This window comes from Macaca thibetana, chromosome 10 (assembly GCF_024542745.1).
Source record: "Macaca thibetana thibetana isolate TM-01 chromosome 10, ASM2454274v1, whole genome shotgun sequence".
Lineage (NCBI taxonomy): Eukaryota > Metazoa > Chordata > Mammalia > Primates > Cercopithecidae > Macaca > Macaca thibetana.
The window spans coordinates 14346319-14367861 of NC_065587.1; the positions used below are offsets into that span (position 1 = coordinate 14346319).

The following is a 21543-nucleotide window of genomic DNA, read 5'->3' on the forward strand; positions in this document are numbered from 1 at the left end:
GCTGAGCAGCACTCTTTGGCAAAAGTCTTCTCTGCACACTGAATTTTAATCCACCTCTTCCTTCACACTCCAACAACACTGAATAAATCCCTTCCCTTTTCAGCATGACAGCCCCTCAGATATTTGAAGACAGAGAGCATGACGTCCTTGAGTTTTCTCTTTTAGAATAAACCAGCCCTACTCAACATCCCAATCACACTCCAGCATTTCCATTTTCCCCCATGAAAGTGTGCAGTTTGGAATGGACATGACCCTGCCAGTTTACTCAGGGGGGCTCCTTGCAGAGGGGTGCTCCTCAGGGAGAAGGGGAGCCATGGAGTGGCAGAAGAATAGGGAGGGCCCCTGGGACTCTCTTAACTTGAAGAGATGAGAAAGACAAGATGGGATGCTAACAGGAGGATGTGACCTTTGACATCAGAGAAAGGCCCCATTGGAAGGATGACCTGTCATGCCCCGAAACAGCTGTCTAAGATAACAGCGCTATCTAAGATGCGGGCGGTGCGGGGGGAAGCATATTCACTGTACAGCTCTCCTGGGGCTCAAGAGAAAGGAGATGGCAAGCAGATGACACCTGCACGCTGCACAGACCTAAGAGAAGGTAAGCCCTGTACCACGCGGCCCGGAAAAGTCTACTCCAGAAGGGGCCAATGTTCAAAACTCCCTGTTCAACTCAGCCTCAGTCTGCTGGGGCCACACCGCCAAGCCCCCACCAATCTCAATTATCTCTCTCTCTAGCCTCACCCCTAACACTTGTGGGGTCCAGGGCAAGAGTAGAAAGGGAGGCTCACTCTCCATAACTTAAGTCTGAAGATTTCACAGCTGCACATCAAACTAACCACCTTAAAAACATGGTTTATCAGCCGGGTGCGGTGGCTTATGCCTGTAATCCCAGCATTTTGGGAGGCCGAGGAGGGTAGATCACAAGGTCAGGAGTTCAAGACCAGCCTGGCCAAGATAGTGAAACCCCACCTCTACTAAAAATACAAAAACTAGCCAAGCATGGTGGTGGGGGCCTGTAATCCAAACTACTCAGGAGACTAAGGCAAAGAATTGCTTGAACCCAGGAGGCGGAGGTTACAGTGAGCTGAGATGGCACCACTGCACTCCAGCCTGGGTGACAGAGCAAGACTCTATCTCAAAAAAATAACAAAATAAAATAAAAATTTAAAATATGGTCTATCCTCTGTCCTGGCAAATATGTCCTTGTGACAACCTAAATTGTTAGGTTTGAATTTAGAATTCTCAACCTCCTCTGCCTTCTGCTCCTTAAAGTAGCAGCATGGGGCAAGTCCACCCTGGAAGCTTAGACCACAGCTCCCTGCCCATGACCCACCCCTCTTCCTTTCCCACTTCCAGCTCCACTCAGCACGTTCAGGGCATCTCCCACAAAGTGGGCACCCATCCCAGCCTGCACACCCAGCTTCCCCAAAACCACTGCTTAAGGCAGGAGGACATAGATCCTCAGGAGGACAGATGGCAGCTAGCCCTGGAAGCCAGCTTGGCAGGACTCTTGGAGCAGAAATTCTAAACTAGCAAGCATCAGACAAGTGTCTAGAAGAGGGTAGGGCCTGGGGTGAGCACATCGCCTTGGCCTGTGAATTCCTCCCCACGTGGGAAAGGGCTTGGTCTGAGAAGGGCCAGGGCAGGATCCCCTCTTGCTCTTGTCTAAGGCCAACACAGCCTCTCTCTGGCTTTTGAATGTAGATTTTAACACTCAGAGCCCAGTTTAAGGACTGACTCCCAGAGAGTCAGTGACAGGCTATGGAGCTCAGAAGACCTCTCCCTTCATGGAAGAAAGTCACAGTTGGAGGCCAGCAAGGGCAAGCGATGTGTCCAGGCTTGCACAGTGAATCGGCTTCAAGCAGGCACTAGGCCCAAGCCTCCAGACCTTCCAGCATCCCTGGTCACCTGCCTCAGATGGAGGTTTGAAGCATTCCTCCTTTTCCCTCTTCCATTCATGCTTCAGGCTTAGCAATTCCTCTTTGCAGTCATGCTGACCTCACCAAATCCAAAAACTTCAAAGCATCTGCAGGGAGTGAGGGAAGGCACTTCTGTCTTGGTGAGTATCTAGACCTGCCTAACAAGGAGTATTGGTTTAGACTGACTTCTAAGGCCGCTCGGCGAAAGCTGGCTGGCAGCCACCAACTGCCTGGTCCCCCAGGGCACAGCTCTGGAAAGAAGCATTACCATCACCAGAGGAACTTTGCCCTGCCTCCCCTGCCCACCACAGGCTGGGCGGCCACAGACATGAATCCTTCCGTGTACTGAAGCCAACTCCTAACTCCTATGGGCTCATGTGAGCCAGTTATGTGTATCCCTTCCCAGCTAACTCCATATTCCGTGACGCCACATCAGCAGCTTGAAGCCGGCCATGGTGGGAATATTTACACGGCAGCAATGGGCAAATGCTGCTAATCAAGGCTTACTTTTCCTTTTCTTTCTTTCTTTTTTTTTTTTTTTTTGAGATGGAGTCTCACTCTTGCCAAGCTGGAGTGCTGTGGTGCGATCTTGGCTCACTGCAACCTCCGCCTCCCGGGTTCAAGTGATTCTCCTGCCTCAGCCTCCTTAGTAGCTGGGACCACAGGTGTGCGCCACCACGCTCAGCTAATTTTTGTATTTTTAGTAGAGACTGGGTTTCACCGTGTTGGCCAGGATGGTCTCGATCTCTTGACCTCATGATCCACCTGCCTTGGACTCCCAAAGTGCTGGGATTACAGGGTGAGTCACCTTGCCTGGCCCCAGGGCTTTTTTTTTTTTTTTTCAATGAAGAGTCAGTTGTTAAACATTTGCCAGCATATCACTGCATCACATCCTTCTGTGGGCATGGTGTGTGCCCAGAGGCTCACTCATGGACATCTTAGAGACACATCCACACCCCACAGTGCATGTGCATGTGTGTATGGCCACATACATGTTCCCATGTGTGCACATGTGCATGCACATACATACACCCACACACACTTCTGGAAGTAGATCCATTCACACAAATATACTCAATCAGTCATCAGCATTTATTGATCACCTGCCCCACCAAGCCTTGATCTTGCTCCCAAGAGTACAGGGATGACAAGGATGTGGACTCCCCTGCAGGAAGCTCTCAATAGAGGCAGAGACAGGGACAGGTAAACAGAGACTGACCAAGAAAGGTGATAATGCCACCACAGGGAGAGGAGGGTGAACGAATGGGGGGCAAGGCACATGGAGGAGGTGACACTGGGGCTGAGGACGTACGTAGGCCACTCCACATGGTTCTCCACACGCTTAGTCCCTAGGTCCTTGGAGACCCGTCTGTGCATTTCCATGCATAGGCCAGCAGACGGGGTGCACGCTATGCCACAGACGCTCACGTCTATGTGGACACACAAACCACATGTGCGTGTGTGTGCACTCACACAGACTCACAACATCCATCAGAACAAGGGAACACAGCACGAGGTCAGATGGCCTCACCATATCTTTCAGAACAAGGGAACACAGCACAAGGTCAGGTGGCCCATTTTTGTCACGAGGTGCGCCCCATCCTGAAGCAGTGAGCCCATCTTTCCGGCACTCTGGCTCTCCCTCCCTCCAACACTCTCTCTCTCTCTGTCCCCCTGTCTCCCACTCTCTTCTGCTCTGGCTCCCTTGTTTTTTCTCCCTCCTCCCTCTTCCACCGAGTTACCAGCCTGTCTCACCTCATCCACCCTGCTGCAGAAGGGATTCCAAGGGGAATACGAAGTCAGTCATGCGAAACCCAGGCACCTCTGTCAGTCAGTAGGGCTGGAGGGAGAGACAGAAATGGGGCCCTAGATGGGATCTCTGAGGCAGCCCTTTGAGATGAGACCCCCGAGACCAAGAATATCCCTCCCACCCCATTGACTCCAGGCCTGGGATGACCTGTCACGACCCTGAAACAGCTCAAATCTCAGAACCTCACGGGGAGGTAAGACAGGGATGTGAAACTCAGATACCAACCTCAGGCAGCATAGAGCTAGTTGGTGGGGGGACAGAGGCAGGAAAAGGTAGGACTGGAGCTAAGCCACAGCTTTGTTATGTCACTGTCTTACTCAAAAACTTTCAATGGCTCCCTAGCACCCTCACAGTAAGGCCTTCAAAGCCCTCACAGGAAGTCTGTTTATCTATCTTGCCACAGCAAATTAGGATTTATTGAGATTCTACAATGTGTCAGGCACTGCCAGATCATGGTATCATAGCCCTATTAAACAGGCATTATTATCCCATTTACAGGTATGAAAACTGAGGCTCAGAGAGGCAGAACAAGGGTTCTACCCTGAGAACGAGAGAGGCAGTATGAGGGTTAAGAAGGTGGGCTCTGGATCAGGCATGGTGGCTCATGTCTCTAGTCTCAGAACTTTGGGAGGCTAAGCTGGGTGGATCGCTCCAGCGCAGGAGTTTGAGACCAGGCTGGGCAACATGGTGAAACCCTGTCTCTACAAAAAATACAAAAATTAGCTGGGCATGGTGGTGAATGCCTGTAGTCCCAGCTACTAGAGAGGATGAGGTGCAAGAGTCATTTGAGCCCAGGAGTTCAAGGCTGCAGTGGGCCATGATTGCATCACTCACTCCAACCTGGGCGAGAGAGAGAGACCCTGTCTCAAAAAAAAAAGAAGGAGGTGGGCTCTGTAGCCACATTGGCAGGGTTCAGACCCACAACTCTGGGCAAGCTATCCACACATCAGTTGCCTCATCTGTAAAAGGGGAATGATAATAGTAACCACCTTATAAGGTTGTATGAAGTAAATGAATTCAAGACGTTAGAGTAGTGTCTGGCACATGGCAACAGTAATGTAAGCTCACACCTACACAGCACTTCCTATATGAGTGAACACTCAATATCTGTAGCCATGGTACCAAGATATCTTTAGAATGTGGTGGACTGGGGTTCAAAGGTGGGGGTCTCTGCACCCAGAGCCCTCATTCATATCCATTATTCTGTCCTGCCTCCATCATCTATACACACGAGTATGTGCAGAGACCTCCCGGGTCCCCTAATGGAGAGCTGTGCAGGATACAGAAGGGTAAAGCGAAGGAAAAGGGTGATTCTTCCTGGCAGGGGTGTGGAGGTCCGGGTTATAGAGGTGGTGTCAGGGAACGTTGTACAGTTCTGAGTCATGAAAGCCCTAGAGAGCTGAGACTTAGGCCGTACCCATCTCCCTTCTGGTGCTATCTCAGCCTGGGCTCCAGCCACAGAGAGTTACACTGGCTCTTGGGAATACTTCAAGACCACTGTGATGCCTTGTATTCATTCATTCATTCATTCATTCATTCATTCATTCACTCATTCAGCTCCCGCGACATGCTATTCACTGTGCTCAGTGCTGGGGATAGCCGCAATCAAGACAAACATGGTCCCAGCCTTCTGTAACTCATGTGCTACAGGAAAAAAGGGGAAATTGGCCAGACGCGGTGGCTCATGCCTGTAATCCCAGTGCTTTGGGAGGCTGAGGCAGACGGATCATGAGGTCAGGAGTTTGAGACCAGCCTGGCCAACGTGGTGAAACCCTGTCTCTACTAAAAATACAAAAAATTAGCCAAGCATGATGGTGCATGCCTGTAATCCCAGCTACTTGGGAGGCTGAGGCAGGAGAATCGCTTGAACCCGGGAGGTGGAGGTTGCAGTGAGCTGAGACCGCGCCACTGCACTCCAGCCTGGGCAACAGAGCGAGACTCTGTCTCAAAAAAAAAAAAAAAGAAAAGAAAAAGAAAAAAGGGAAAATTAGCAAGTTAAGAATCAAATAATTATATAATTATGGATTATTGTGAATGCTATGAAGTAAGTGCATTGGGGCAATGATTTTTAGAATATCAGTTACCCAGGAGGCTGAGACAGGAGGAACGCTTGAGACTAGGAGTTCGAGGCTGCAGTGCGCTATAACTGCACCTGAGAATAGTTACTGCACTCCAGCCTGGGCAACATAGTGAGAACCTGTCTCTCTTAAAAAAAAAAAAAAAAGAGAGAGAGAGAGAGAGAAAGAGAGAAATGTATCAGGGATTAACCTCTCTTTAGATTATTGGAAATTTAGTGGCTTAAAACAACAATATCATTTTATTGTCTCCCACAGTTCTACGGGCTCAGTTGGGTGGTTCTTCTGTTCTGTATGATGTTAGCTGGACCTGCAGTCATTCAGGGGCTCAACTGGGCTGGAGCAGCCAAGTTGGCTCATGCACATGGCTGGAGTCCATGCTGACTGTTGGCTGGGGGTTCAACTGGGTTGTTGAGCTGAACACCCCATTTCTCCCACTGTGTCTCTCTATGTGATATGTGCCTCCCACAGCATACCAGCTGGGTTCCAGGTGGCAGGAAGGAGAATCATCTGAAGGCTTCGCCTCAGAAACATCAGTAAATTACCTCTGCCACATTCCACTGGCCAAAGGCAGGCCCAGGGTCCAGCCCAGTTCCAAGAGAAGGAGAAATAGAGTCTATTTCTCAATGGGATCAGCAGCATACACAGGAGAGGCCAGGAAGCACTGGGAGCTGTCTTTATAGACCAGCTACCACAACCCCTTTAGACAGAGCAGTCAGGGGAGGCCTCCGTAAGATGCTGACTTTCAGCAGAAATTTGAAGGACAGGAAGGATGAGCCAGACAGAAGCAGGGGATGGGAGAGAGCAGAGGGTTCCAGGCAGAGGGAACAGCACACGCAAAATCTCTTTTTTTTTGAGACAGAGTTTTTGCTCTTGTTGTTCAAGCTGGAGTACAATGACACAATCTCAGCTCACCACAACCTCCGCCTCCCAGGTTCAAGCGATTCTTCTGCCTCAGCCTCCCCGAGTAGCTAGTATTACAGGCATGTGCCACGACTCCCAGCTAATTTTGTATTTTTAGTAAAGACCGGGTTGCTCCATGTTGATCAGGCTGGTCTTGAACTCCTGACCTCAGGTGGTCCGCCCACCTTGGCCTCCCAAAGTGCTGGGATTACAGGTGTGAGCCACCATGCCCAGCCACAAAGCCTCTTTTTCTGAGGTAGGAAAACACCTGGCTTGTGAGAACATCTCAAAGATGACTTAAGTAGTTATCCTGGGTGAGCAAGGGGTCAAGTTACACAGGATAAGGTGGAAGAAGTGGGCAGGGATCAGTCCTCTAATCCCAGCCTCCCCAGTCCCTGGGCCATGGACCAGGGCCACACAGCAGGAGGTGAGCAGCAGGTGATGGAGCATTACCGCCTGAGCTCCACCTCCTGTCACATCAGCGGCAGCAGTAGATTGTCACAAGAGCGTGAGCCCTACTGTGAACTGTGCATGAGAGATCTAGGTTGCATGTTCCTTATGACACTCTAACTAATGCCCGATGATCTGAGGAGAAACAGTTTCCCACCCAGTACGTGGAAAAATTGTCTTCCATGAAACCGGTCCCTGGTGCCAAAAAGGTTGGGGACCGCTGCCCTAATCCAAAGGGGAGGCCTTCGGGTTATATTCTAAGTGCAAGGAGAGTCACTGATCCAGACACAACAGGGAAAATCATCACTGGGCTTTCCATGCAAACTTCACCCAGCCAGAGCCAGGGCTCAGGGCTAAACACTGTGACTGATATAAGAAAGGCATTTTTCCTTCCTGAAGTTCGTGATTTTATTTGAATTATTTACTTGTAGGCTGGGCATGGTGGCTCACACCTGTAATCCCAGTACTTGGGAGGCCAAGGCAGACAGATCATCTGAGGTCAGGAGTTCGAGACCAGCCTGGCCAACATGGTGAAACCCCATCTCTACTAAAAATACAAAAATTAGCCAGGCATGGCCACCTGTAATCCCAGCTATTTGGGAATCTGAGGCGGGAGAATCGCTTAAACTCAGGAGGCGGAGGTTACAGTGAGATCGCAACATTGCACTCCAGCCTGGGTGACAGAGTGAGATTCTGTCTCAAAAGTAAATAAATGAATTAAATTAAATATAAAATGAATTATTTACTTATAATTTGTAACCCACCCTTTCCCATTCAATTCAATCTCTATTTAAATATTCAGCTTATTCTATGAGTAGAAGAGCTTACAGTAAAAGACACATGAATAAAAGGCTGTCAAAGGTAGAAGACCAAAACCATGGAAAGGGGAAGGAAACAGTTTGACAAAAAGCACAAGCTTCTTGGCAAGCAAGGCCAAAAGGGAAACGTCATACATTCTGTAACTTTCATTGTCAAAGTCAACACTTCAATTGCCGTGGAGAAGAAAATCTTTTTTCTTGATCTCATGGTCTCTGGGGAACAGAGAAAACACACATAAACCAGTAATTAACAATTCAGGGCTACAACTGGAGAAGGCCAAAAGGGTGCCCTAAGCAGAAGCTGGGATGGAAGTCTTACAATCTTTGCATCTCAAAGCACTCGCCCCTTGAGAACAGGCAGGAAAGGGCACGCAGGACAGCAGGGACAGTGGAGTTGGAAAGGTCTGCATTTGAAGCACTGCTCCACCCTTCGCCAGCTGCATGACACGCTCAAGAGATAGCTTCCCTGGGTCTTCATTTCCTCATCTGCAAAATGGGTTCAATAATCCCCGCACAGGGTTAGCCCAGAGGACACACTGGAATGAAAGCTCCTGGCATAGTAGCTGGTACGTAATAGGAGCAGTCATAACCACAGCTGGAATCTACTAAGCTCTCCCTTTGTGCCACGCATTAATTTAAGCACCTCATGTGTTAATGCTAAAGGCAACATTGTGAGATAGGTCTTATTATCCTCATTTTACAAATAAGGACATGGAGGCTCAGAGATGTTAAGATATGTGCCCAGGTTCACACAGCAGGAATATGATGGAGCTGAGACAATGAGCTCAGGCAGTCCATTGGCTGCAGAGCTCACCTCCTCACCGCCACACTAACCCACTTCTCCAATAGTGGTTTCCTTGCCCCCTTCTCTTTCCCTTCATCCCCCAATACACTGCTTGAGTACTCACAGCTAAATGGAAGCAGTTCCCTCCACAGAGCCAAAATCGCCGTCCCACTAGCTCATCTCACTCTCACCTCCTCCCCACCCTTTGCCTCTCTCCTTGTCTGAGCTCTGTCCTCTGAAATTCATGAAAGCCAGAACTGACCTCTCCTCACGGGACAGCCCTTCAGAGTCCATTGCTTCTGCTGAAGGGACTGGCAAAGGATTAACAGAGGTGAGATGGAAAGCTGGCCATGGAGAACAGGGAGGATTCTTCCCATGGGCTCCTTGAAGGCAGAGGTATGCCTCATTTATCACATATGTGTGGCATGTGGTGAAGCCCAGTAACCTCATGAGTTGAATGAAGGTGAATTGAATCGAATTGAACTGAAGTGGATTGCAAAGTTGAATGGATGGAAGGTGGGTGGGTGGGTGGATGGATGGATGGATGGATGGATTGAATGGATGAATGGGTGGATGGATGGATGATGGATGAATGAATGCATGATTAAATGGATGCGTGGGTGGATGGATGGATGATTGGATGGATGGACACGTGGATGGCTGAATGGACAGGAGTGACCATCGCTGGTAGGGAATTCTGGTAACTGAAGGTACAGAGGTAGGTGTGTTGGGAAACACTGAATAAATTAGTGTGACTGGAGAAGAGGACTCATGCCAGGGAGATGCAGAAAAGAATAAATGCCCACACTCTCCCTCCTACAGGGAGAGGTGGAGGCACTCGGGGGTGCTGTACAAGTTGTGTGCTCCGTGGCTGCTGGGAAGGGAGGCGTTAACAGCAGGATGGTTCCTGGCCAGCTGCAACCAGGGTGACACTGACAGATTACAGCGTGTCCTCCGCACTAATAACACTGCGGCGTCCTCCTCCTGCCATTCCCCAGCCAGCTCCAACTCCAGTGGATCAATACCAAAAGGCGTACACTGAAAATCCCCAGCCAACTCCCTCCAAGGCTTGGATGCTTCAAAGCACAGAACTGCAGAGTACAAGGATCTCAGTGACCAGCTTATTTTCTGGGCTGGGCACTCTCTGGGGCCAGGGATGGTGTCCTATTCACCTTGGCTTCCCCTGCCCCATTACAGGACCAGGCAAGGATAGCCCTCTCCCAAAGTTTGCTGAGTGAAGGAATCTACCTCCTGGCCAATGAGAGTCCTCACAAACACATGTGTATGGCTCACAATCCCTCGCCTCTACTTGCATACCTCTAATGGCAAGAGGCTCTCAACCTCCCCCAAGCAGCCAGAGCCTTCCTTTATTGATGATTAAAATCGTCTTCTCTACTCTGTTTTTTTTTTTTTTTTTTTTTTGAGATGGAGTCTCACTCTGTCGCCCAGGCTGGAGTGCAGTGGCACAATCTCAGAGGAGGCAACCTCTGCCTCCCAGGTTCAAGCGATTCTTCTGCCTCCGCCTTCTGAGTAGCTGGGACTACAGGTGAGTGCCACCATGCCCAGCTAATTTTTGTATCTTTCACCATATTGGCCAGGCTGGTCTCGAACTCCTGACCTCGTGGTCCGCCCACCTCAGCTTCCCAAAGTGCTGGGATTACAGGCGTGAGCCACCGCGCCCGGCCCGTCTTCCCTACTCTGAATTAACCCCTCCTCTTTTATTTCTCCATGGTCTTCTATTTTCCAATTTCTTCCTTTTCCTTGGACACCTCTTTCCTCCTCTCCCAAACCATCCAATATCCCAGTCCTCATTTCCTAGGGTACTGAAGTCAAATGATGAAGGGGAGGAAGAAGGGAATTAGCATTTATTGAGTACCTTCCCTAGTTGAGATATGTCAAAAATGTCCACGTGCCAGATGCAGTGGCTCATGCCTGTAATCCCAGCACTTTGAGAGGCTGAGTCGGGAGGATCGTTTGAACCCAGGAGTTCAAGGGTGCAATGAGCTATGATCATGCCATTGCACTTCAGCCTGGGCAACAGAGTAAGACCCTGTCTCTAAAAAAAAAAAAAAAAAAAAAAAAAAAAAAAGAGGGAGTGAGTCTTGTATTATTCCTATCTCACAGATGAGGACTGAGGCTCAGAGAGGTTAAGGAACCCAGAATCACACAGCCACACAGGGGCAGAGCTGGGGCTGTGCCATTCCAGCTCCCGGGCACACAGGATGAGTGCTTCCCACATCTTCTTGGCCTCAGATGAGTCTAGAAAGGACGCAACTGGTCCCCTAATGCCCCAAGGGACTTGCTCAAGGTCACAAGAGCAAAGGGATTGGCCAGATTGGGGCGCTTCCCCCACAGCTTGTTGCTTCCCACCCTCTCCCCCACCCAAATAGCATTTCTCAGGGAAGAAAACTCGGGGTCCTTGGAAAAACAGCTGATTCTGGGAGTGGGGCAGGGAAAGAACAAGAAGAGATGGGGGCCTCTTGTTCTTCCAGGAAGCCAGGAAGTGAACGGACTACGGGGACTGGGGCACAGACTTAGGATCCTCAACGAGCCGTTTGTGCATCAAAAAGAACGGGAGGCACCAACTCATCATATATCAACTGGCTTCTAAAAGGGGAAGTAAGAACCAAGCAAAATAACATGTATTACGTTGCATTACGTATAACATGTAAAGTACACATATGCAAACATGTACGGGTGCCCATCCTGCCTGGGAGAGCGCTGCACATTGTGGACACTTGCTCAGATGCCACCCTGAAAACCTCTGGGCAGGAATTCCAAGCCCCCAGCCCATCCCAGCCCGGCATCTCCGAAGCCTTTCCCTGCCTCTCGCTCCATAGTGAAGACCAACAGGGACGAGGGGCTTCCGTGTGGTACTGACCTGCACAGATGCCTGGAGAGGGATTGGCTTGTCCAGAATCCCCACCAGGCACCGGGGCCAGACGTCCCGGGCTCCTGAGCCCATGGCCTCCTTCCGGGACAACCCACCTAGCTTCCTGGCTCGTGTGCATGGCACCGTGGGCTGGAACTGCTCCACAGTCAGCATGAGCCTTAGAGAGGTACTGTCCTAAGCCAAGCCCGCAGGCTGCCTCTCTTCCTCTTACTGTGCCTTCCACCCTGCCAAACGCCCACCGGCTATGACAGCCCCACAGCAGCCACTCTCCCCTGCCTCATCCCTGCTTGGTCTATCACCAGGCCCCTGCGGTCCGCATTTCCTGTCCCTATCTGATCACCTCACCCCCAGTCCAGGCCCACACCGTCACACTTGTGCACACAGACCTCTTGATGTCCACATCCCTACCCCTTGCCATCCTCATCCCACCCTCCAAGCCTGCCAACTCTTTGCCCAAACCATCATTTAATGGTGACACTTGTCAAGTTCTCAAAAAAAGTCAAGATCTAAACCCACACTGGCTCATCCCAAAGCCCACGTCTGTGGTTAACAGGCACTTGTCTTGCCTTTTGTGCTTATGTCTATATAAAACACCTCTTACAAAACAAACAGGTAAAGTCTCTAGAAAATAAAAAACACAAGAGATTGTAAGAGTGGTCGCCTCTGGGAAGGGAGGGAGGCCAAGGCGGGTGGATCACGAGGTCAGGAGTTCAAGACTAACCTGACCAACATGGTGAAACCCTGTCTCTATTAAAAAATATTTTAAAATTAGCCAGACATGCTGGCGTGTGCCTGTAATCCCAGCTACTCAGGAGGCTGAGACAGGAGAATCACTTGAACCTGGGAGGCAGAGGTTGCAGTGAGCCAAGATCATGCCACTGCACTCCAACCTGGGCAACAGAGTGAGAATCCGTCTCAAAAAAAAAAAAAGGCCAGTCCTGACTCCACTAGTACCAGTTTTATGAGCTTGGGAAAAACTTATGTCAGCATCCCTAGTCTCAGTTTACTCATCTATAAAATGGGATGATCACAGTACCTGCCTTGTAAGACAGACAATAAACCCAGCCCCAAGAAGTGCTTAGCACCACAAAATAGTCAGGGCTCAGTAAACATGAGTGATGGGCCTCTCTTGGCCCACCTTCCCCATGGAACTGTGAGCTCCTAGCACAGCTCCCACCATGGTGATTCCCTGACAAATACAAGATGCAATTCACAGTCCTCAGGATACAGCTTTCAAGGCCCTCCCTGCTGGTCCCACTGTCTTTCCTACTGCATCTGTTACCCATCCTCAAACGCATGACGGACGGACGTCCTTTGACAGCTCCTGCCCGTACACACCCCACTGCCCCTGACGCTTTCCTTCCCCCAGTCCTCATGTGCCTTTCTTTGGTAATCTGCAAACTCATTTCATCCTTCAAATGCTGCAAAAGGTCTCCTCCTCTTGTAGCCCTCACCCTGCGCCTCCTAGACTTGGTTACCCCGTGGCACTCAGTACAGACCTCTGGGCAATTCAAACCAAACCACATTGCTAGCTCTTTGCCCTCTATCTCCCCCACTGCTCTGGAAGCTCCGGGGGGACAGAGGCTGTATTTGCATATCTGTATTCCTAATGCTTAGCGTGTAACAGGAACTCAGAAAACGTTTGTGGAATGCATGAATCATTCCTGACCACTCAGCTACTTGGCGCCTTCAGGGACTGAATTATGGTGAGCCATTCATGGCCTGCAAATGCTACACAGTGAAGGTAGTGACCTCCTCTCTTTGCAATCTCCAGCCCAGACGCCGCCTCTCTCAGCCTGCACACCCTCAGAGAGCTTTCCGGGAGCTGTTCGGCATTGCAGCCTGCAGGGCATCCCCCTGCCTCTCCTCTGCCTGCCACAGAGGTCTGCGGAAGCCCTCAATCAGAAGCTGCGCTAGGAGCGGGGACAGAAAGACAAATAAGATACAATCCCTGCCCTCACGGATGAATAACAGCCTGGAGGAGACAGATGCCTGGGTCTGCCTCATTCCATCCACCACCTACAATTCATCAAATGTCTATCATGTGCCTCTCTCCTCCGTGCCTTTACGTAAGTTCTATCATCCTCTGTGCCTCAGTTTCCTCCTCAAGTGGGACGGAAAGACCCACCTAATCTAACGCATCAGGACTGCTTGCAGATAGAACCAGATAATGCACGTAAATTGCTCAATAAACTATGAAGACCTGTACCGATGTTATTACGGCTATTATTAATATAGCTTAACATAACAGTATTGAATAACTGAAGCCCTCCCGGCAGCAGGCACAGCGCCTTGCACATAGTAGGTGTTTAAATGATCTTGATGCGTTGAAACGCAGTCCGGGGACCGGGCCTGATTTTTCATGAGTTGTGGAACAGCGCCATCCTGTGGCCACAGTGCAGAGCACACAGACCTTCTGGCCGAGTGCTTTGACCGACCCAATGCAGGCTGCTGAGATTCGTTTAGGACAAATTCAAGGAAAAGTCCGTTTGACACCACGGGGCAAGGAGAAGTTTCTTCGTCCCTAGAGGTGGTACAGGCTCAGAGTACAAACAGAGGCAACAAGGGTTTGAAACAGCATTCTGGATTATTTCTCTATCAAGGAGTTTTTGGGAGATATGAAGCACCCTGGGTGAACAACCAACGACGTGGTCAAAGCCTGGTCTGGTCTGGGCCGGCCCTGTGGAAGGTGCTGTTCATTCTTCATCTCAGAAGACTCGAGACCAGGTGCGGTGGCTCATGCCTGTAATCCTAGCACTTTGAGAGGCTGAGGCGGGTGGATCACTTGAGGTGAGTTCAAGACCAGCCTGGCCAACATGGTGAAACCCCGTCTCTACTAAAAACACGACAATTAGCAGGAAATCGCTTGAACCCGGGAGGCAGAGGTTGCAGTGAGCCAAGATCGTTCCACTGCACTCTAGCCTGGGCAATAGAGCCAGACTCCGTCTCAAAAAAAAAAAAAAACAAGACTTGAACTTGGCTCTGCCATTCTGCCATGCTCAAGCTGTGTGACCTTGAGTAGACTGTTGCCTTCTCTGAGCACCAGTTGTCTCATCTATGCAATGAGGTCATGATCCCTGCACTGGCCACCTCAAAGAGTCATTGCATAGATCAAATGGCGTAAGAGAAGCATAAGTTTAGAAATGGTCAAGTGTTATACAAACACGATGGGTGGTAATCATTCTAATTTCCAATCACAGTAATAACGGGCATTGACTGAGCTCTGTACTGTGCTAAACGCTTTCACACATAATCTCACTTAATTCCCACTAAACCTTACCAAATAAGTACTCTAAGGGGCCCATTTTGTAGATGAGGACATTGGAGTTTAGAGGAATTTGAAATCTTGTCCAAAGTCACACTCAACTAATATGGAGAAAAGTCAGGATTTGAACTCAGGACAGTGGGACTTCCCCAAAGTGGAAGAGTCTCAATAGTTCCAGCCACAGACATGGGATTTAAGGGGAGCCCCTAATAGGCAGGTAGGTGCCTTGAAGAAAACAAAAGAATTATTGACATTTCTCCTCTTTTGCCCAGGAAATTCTGCTTCCTTCCCATCTCTACCCCAGTACCTGCTGTGACCCTGGAGCCTCCTAGGAGAGGGGAACCCTTGGGCTCTGCATCCAGGGCCCTGCTCACACCCAAAGTCAGAGAATCCCAAAGCTCTCCCTTCCAGGGTCCAAGCCTGACCAAAGGCCATGCGTGCTCCTTTAAGGGACTGGCAAGGGCAAAGTGGGGGATGGTTCCCTTTCAAGGTCACTGTTAAACAGATGATGCCAAAATTTGTTGGGAGAAGTGGCTATTTGTCAACAATCATAATGACCCTCATGTATCTAGAGTCCTCTTGAGCTAATGAGATGTCTGATTGCCCCCTGTCCACTTTCTCAATGGTTGGCCCTCAGAACACTCCTCTGAGGTCAGAATCCTTAGCCCTACCTTACAGATGAGGAAACTGAGGTTTAAGGAAAGGAAGTGATTTAACTGAGGTCATACTGCAAGTAAGTGGCGGAGGCAGGACTCAAGTCTAAGATGCCGGAGTACGTATCCTCCTAACTCCCGAGGAATCCAGAGACAAGGGAGGTAGAGTGGCCCGGAACTGTTTCTGGTTGACAGCCCTGGTTCTAGGGAAAGTAGTCCAGAAATGTTTCTGGTTGGTAATCCTAGTTCTAGCCCCACTTCTGCCATCAGCAGGCTGTGTGACCCCACACAAGTCACTGGGCCTCAGTCGCTTTTTGCCAGAGATTCCTCGTGAGCTGTGACTTTGCGTCCTTTATTCATGTCCTTGAGCCATAAAGATGAGGGTGTTCAGCAGCATCTGCAGGTTTTATAGACAAGCAGCTGTGACTTCGCCTCCCTCGGGAAGCTTTTCCTGACTGCCCAAGGCTGAGTTATTATTGCTCATCGTGCTCTCACAGCACCCACAGCGTTGCATTGCAACTTATCAGCAAATTCCCACAAGCCCAGGCGGCAAACGTGCATGACTATGAAGAAGGTCGAATCTGGTGCAATAGGGAGTAGTGGGGACTGAGGCAAAGTAGAGAGCCCCTGGCCAAGGGGGCAGCTCCTATTCAGCTCCAGCTTCTTCTCATATTGCAGGAAGGCCAGCCTGGTGTTGCCAGATCTTAAGAGAAGCCAGAAAACTGGCTTTTTAGGTGAAATCTGCTTTTTAAACATAGACTCAAAATATATTTCATTAAGGACTTTATAGGTATTGCAGTCCCTGGATTAGCCACACCTACTTGCCCCATTAGACTCTGAGTTATTTGGCCGGGCACAGTGGCTCATGCCTGTAATCCCAGCACTTTGGGAGGTCGAGGCGGGTGGATCACTTGAGCTCAGGAATTCGAGACCAGCCTGTCCAACATGTTGAAACCCCGTCTCTACTAAAAATACAAAAATTACCCGGGTGTGGTGGCACGCACCTGTAGTCCCAGCTACTTGGGAGGCTGAGGCAGGAGAATCACTTGAATGCAGAGGCGGAGGTTGCAGTGAGCCGAGATCGTGCCATTGCACTCCAGCCTGGGCGACAGAGTGAAACTCCATCTTAAGAAAAAAAAAATAGACTCTAGGTTACTTGATAGCATGGCAAGGTCTTGCCCTGAATGCTGAGTGACCAACCCAGGGCCTGGAACCTCACAAGTGACCAGTGATTGCTTTTTAAATGTTGCAAGGTCTTGCCCCAGCCAAAGCCCCCTACCTCCAAGTTTCTGGTAAGCAGGTGAACCCCACTGGCACGTATCAAGGGCTTATTTGCATGCCAGGCACTGCCTTAAGCATGTCACATACATAGTCTGACCTAATTCTATTATCCCTCCCTCCCAAAGTGGTACATACTATGATTCCATCTATTTTACAGATGAAGAAGCTATGGCTCAAATGGTCACACAACTTGCCCAAGGTCACACAACAGTGGCAAAAATTTAAATCGCTGGAATTCAAATTCAGGCAATCTGACTCCCCAGATGTCTGCTTGCATTACAGTGATGTCAGACTGCTCCATGAGACCACCTTAAATATCACCTTGCGGTCACTCGGTCCCAACCACAAGTCTCTCCAGGCACCCGCCAGGGCAGTGGGAACCAAGGCATGTGGTATGAAGAGATGAGACACCTGACGCGGTGGCTCATGCCTGTAATCTCTGCACTTTGGGAAGCTGAGGCGGGTGGATCACCTGAGGTCGGGAGTTCGAGACCAGCCTGGCCAACATGGTGAAACCCTGTCTGTACTAAAAAATACAAAAATCAGCTGGGCCTGGTGACAGGTGCCTGTAATCCCAGCTACTCGGGAGGCTGAGGCAGGGAGAATTGCTTGAACCCGGGAGACGGAGGTTGCAGTGAGCTGAAATCGCACCACTGCATTCCAGCCTGGGCGACAGAGTGAGACTGTCTCAAAAAAAAAAAAAAACCGGGCTGAGAACAACACTGTGCTACAGAAAGCAGAGGCCTGAGGTTCAGAGAGGGGCACCTACTAGCCCACAGCTGTGCGGCCAGATTGAGCCGAAATCAGTGTTTATCTTTGGCCCTAAGACACCAAGTCCCAGCTTCCAACAGAAGAAAACATATGGGGCAGAGAGAAGGAGCCAAGGAGAGGCCTGGTTATTGCTCATCCCATTGAAACAGTCACACACTCTCTAAACTAGCTAAATGGTTCCGAAGGAAATGGGAATCTATTTTGTCTCCTGTCGCCAGGCCTGCAAATCCTGATATATCTCAGGCCACGGTAGCGAAGCGGATGGCTCAGCACTTGGAGACATGCCCACACGAGGCAGGAAGTAGGGTGGATGATTCAACAGGTACTTCTCTATTCTGAGAACCGGTCCTGTGATGGGTGAGTGTATACGCAGCTGAAATAAAAAATGATTTTGAATACCGACCACTGGAACGTACAGCAAGCCTCCCTTTCTTCCGGGGGACTTGCGGCATTCTTTGGGGCTTTAATCTTTCCAGGTTTTCTAGTTCTGAAATTTTGCTGAGACAACAAGGTTCTTGGGAGGCTAGGGTGGGCTGGTGACTCAAAAGCTTCCTTTCCTGCTGGCACACCCTCCAACAGGATGATAAAATGGCTGCCGTTCTACCTGGGACACCATGTTCCTTGCCCTCAGTCTTCCTCATCTGCCAAATGGGGGTAGTGATCTCTGCCTAACTGAGACAGAAAAGTTTGGTACAGGTAGCACAGCTCCACAATTTCTTACCTGAAATCCTCACGGCTCAATGTGCTTTATCAATTTATTTATTTTATTTTATTTATTTTGAGACACGGTTTCACTCTGTCACCCAGGCTAGAGTGCCACGATTTTGGCTCAATGTAACCCAGCCTCCCAGGTTCAAGCAATTCTCATGCCTCAGCCTCCCCCAGTAGCTGGGATTACAGGCACCCACCACCACGCATGGCTAATTTTTATATTTTAGTAGAGATGGGGTTTCACCATGTTGACCAGGCTGGTCTCGAACTCCTGACCTCTGGTGATCCACCCGCCTCAGGCTCCCAAAGTGCTGGGATTACAGGGCTGCAGCCACCACATCCGGCCTCAATGTGCTTTCTAACTTGGAATTCTTTGGATTCCTGAAAGGTTTTCAAGTGGATCTACTGCATATCAGGTGACATGCCAGTGAGCTCCAGAGCAATATTCCATAAACCCTTTCATTTTTCTGCAGCAAAATGTATAGATATTCACGCTAAGTGGGACAAAATAAAGACTATAAATAACCTCACATCCAATTCATATCAGGTTTGCCATCAGATGCTTGCCCCAATCTTATGAAAAAGCTTTAGCTTTTCAGAGCTTTGGGGGTTTGGGAATTGTGCATGGAGAGTGCCAGCTTTGGTTTCAGCCACACCTGGGTTTCCATTCCAATTGCATCCCGACCAGCTGGCCCCCCTGGGGCAAGACATTCCTCCTCTCTGAGCCTCAGTGTTCTTATCTGTAAAATGGGATGATAATTCCTATGGTGCTTCTTAAAAGGTAAGCAAGGAAATGCAGGTTGCCACTCTGGAAGAATGGCTGGCCACACTGACAGGTCCCAACGAGGTGAATCCACCACAGGATATCTGGGATATATCTGCACACAAGGCAGGGGCAGACTCCCTCTCCCTCTGACCAAACTTACAAGGCTGACGCATAGCAGAAGATCCACTTATTATTGGACAGCACAGTAAATACCCCACCAACAGAATGGAGCACTTCCTACAGCCCAACCAGCACGGGCTTTCCTACAGCACAAGTTCCGTGAGGATCCACGGTGTCACAGCACTGCTTGGTGGGAGGGAGTCAGAATAAACAACCGCATTAAGAAGCATTTATCGGCTGGGCATGGTGGCTCACGCCTGTAATCCCAGATTTTTGGGAGGCCGAGGCGGGCAGATCACTTGAGCTCAGGAATTCGAGATCAGCCTGACCAACATGGCACAACCCCATCTCTACCAAAACCACAAAAATTAGCCAGGCTTAGTGGTAGGCACCTGTAATCCCAGCTACTCGGGAGGCTGAGTCACAAGAATCACTTGAACCCAGCAGGCAGAGGTTGTAGTGAGCCATGATTGCACCACTGCATTCCAGCCTGGGTGACAGACTCCATCTCAAAAACTAAAAGCGTTTATCACAGCTTGAAGCCCCCTCTCTTTTGGGAGGACAGTCTTGCCCAGGAAATGGGGATGATGCTTGGGTCAGTGCAACCAAGAGCCTGTGCCCTGGACAGTGCCAGCCCTGGCTCTGTGACCATCCCCTTCCTATTTGTCCTCTACTGAGGCACTCTTCCATTCACTCTTCCTCCAAAGAGGGTGCAAGGTAACTGACCAGGTTCCCCTTGATAAACCAAGATCGTAGTCCAGGCCTGTCCCTCTGCGCCAGACTCCCTCAGAAACTTTGCCTGGCATTGATGTACCCCACGCTCTTCAGTCATGTCTGCAGATAACCAAACTGATGACTCTTAGAAAAGGCCAGTCTGCAGGCGCAGTGGCTCAAGCCTGTAATCCCACCACTTTGGGAGGCCAAGACGGGCGGATCACGAGGCCATGAGATCGAGACCATCCTGGCTAACACGGTGAAACCCCATCTCTATTAAGAAAAAAAAAAAAAAAAAACAAAAAACTAGCCGGGCGTGGTGGCGGGCGCCTGTAGTCCCAGCTATTCAGGAGGCTGAGGCAGGAGAATGGCGTGGACCTGGGAGAAGGAGCTTGCAGTGAGCTGAGATTCGGCCACTGTACTCCAGCCTGGGCGACAGAGCGAGTCTCAAAAAAAAAAAAAGAAAAGGCCAGTCTGCATCCATGGCAGAGTTCATACCCCTAAGATGGCCACGACAATATCCCCCACTTCCACATACTTGTTCCATATCTTCGTGCCTTACCCAGCAAAAAATTCAGTCTCTGTCCTCTCTCCCCCTTGACTCTGGGCAGGCTTGTGACGCACTTGGAACCAACAATTACAGGGATGGGAGTGATATCACATAACTTCTGAGGCTAGATCACAGAAGGCAATATGGCTTCCAGCTTGTTCGCCAGAGTGCTTGCTCTGAACTCCTCACACAGACTCACTACGCAGAGTGACCCTGAGACTAAATGGAGAGAGAGAAAGAGAAGCTCCACCCACACCCAACTATATTGCATGAGAGACCCCAGGTCAGAACCACCCAGTCAAGCACTCCCCTAATTCCTGACCCACAGAAACTAAGAGATACAATAAAAAGACTGTTGTCGTTTTAAGCCACTAAATTTTGGTGTGATTTGTTAATGACCGTTTTATTTCCCTTCTGCCTAGGGTGACCATACCTCCCAGTTTAAGTGAGACGATCCCAGTTTACACCTTTTATCTGGCATAATTAATGATAGTAATCCCTTTCTTGCCCCCAAAGCGCCCCAATTTAAATGGTAAATTATATGGTCACCCTACATTTGGCCAAGTTCTCAGAACACACTTCAGATTCTGGCAACAACTCTTCACTCACTGCCTAGAATAATTGAAATGCATGAGGTGCCTAGCACAGAGTGTTCAAGAAATCGATGCTTGTTCCTCTTCTTTCTCCTAATTCTGTTCTGTCTGAATGCTCAGCAGTATTTTGCCAAGAGATGGCTTCAGTGCGGTGGCTCATGCCTGTAATCCCAGCACTTTCGGAGGCCAAGCCGTGTGGATCACCTGAGGTCAGGAGTTCAAGACCATCTGACCAACATTGTGAAACTTCATTTCTACTAAAAATACAAAAATTTGACCAGGCGCGGTGGCTCACGCCTGTAATCCCAGCACTTTGGGAGGCCAAGGCGGGCGGATCACAAGGTCAGGAGATTGAGACCATCCCGGCTGACATGGTGAAACACCGTCTCTACTAAAAATACAAGAAATTAGCCAGGTGTGGTGGCGGGCACCTGTGGTCCCAGCTACTGGGGAGGCTGAGGCAGAAT

The 21543-nt window shown here is 49.7% G+C and overlaps 1 protein-coding gene across 10 annotated transcripts in view; it reads left to right on the plus strand.

The window, feature by feature from the left end:
- TXN2 (thioredoxin 2) overlaps positions 1-21543 on the plus strand; it is a 393736-nt gene that overhangs the window by 295778 nt on the left and 76415 nt on the right. Inside the window, exon 1 of one of the 10 annotated variants that reach the window (XM_050806394.1) lies at positions 504-507. The exons of 8 other annotated variants lie outside the window; for them this stretch is intronic. The gene's annotated coding sequence lies outside the window, so the exon portion shown is untranslated. Of the gene's footprint in view, positions 1-503; positions 509-21543 lie in introns of those variants that run through there. One more of the 10 variants, XM_050806391.1, reaches the window with a different exon arrangement.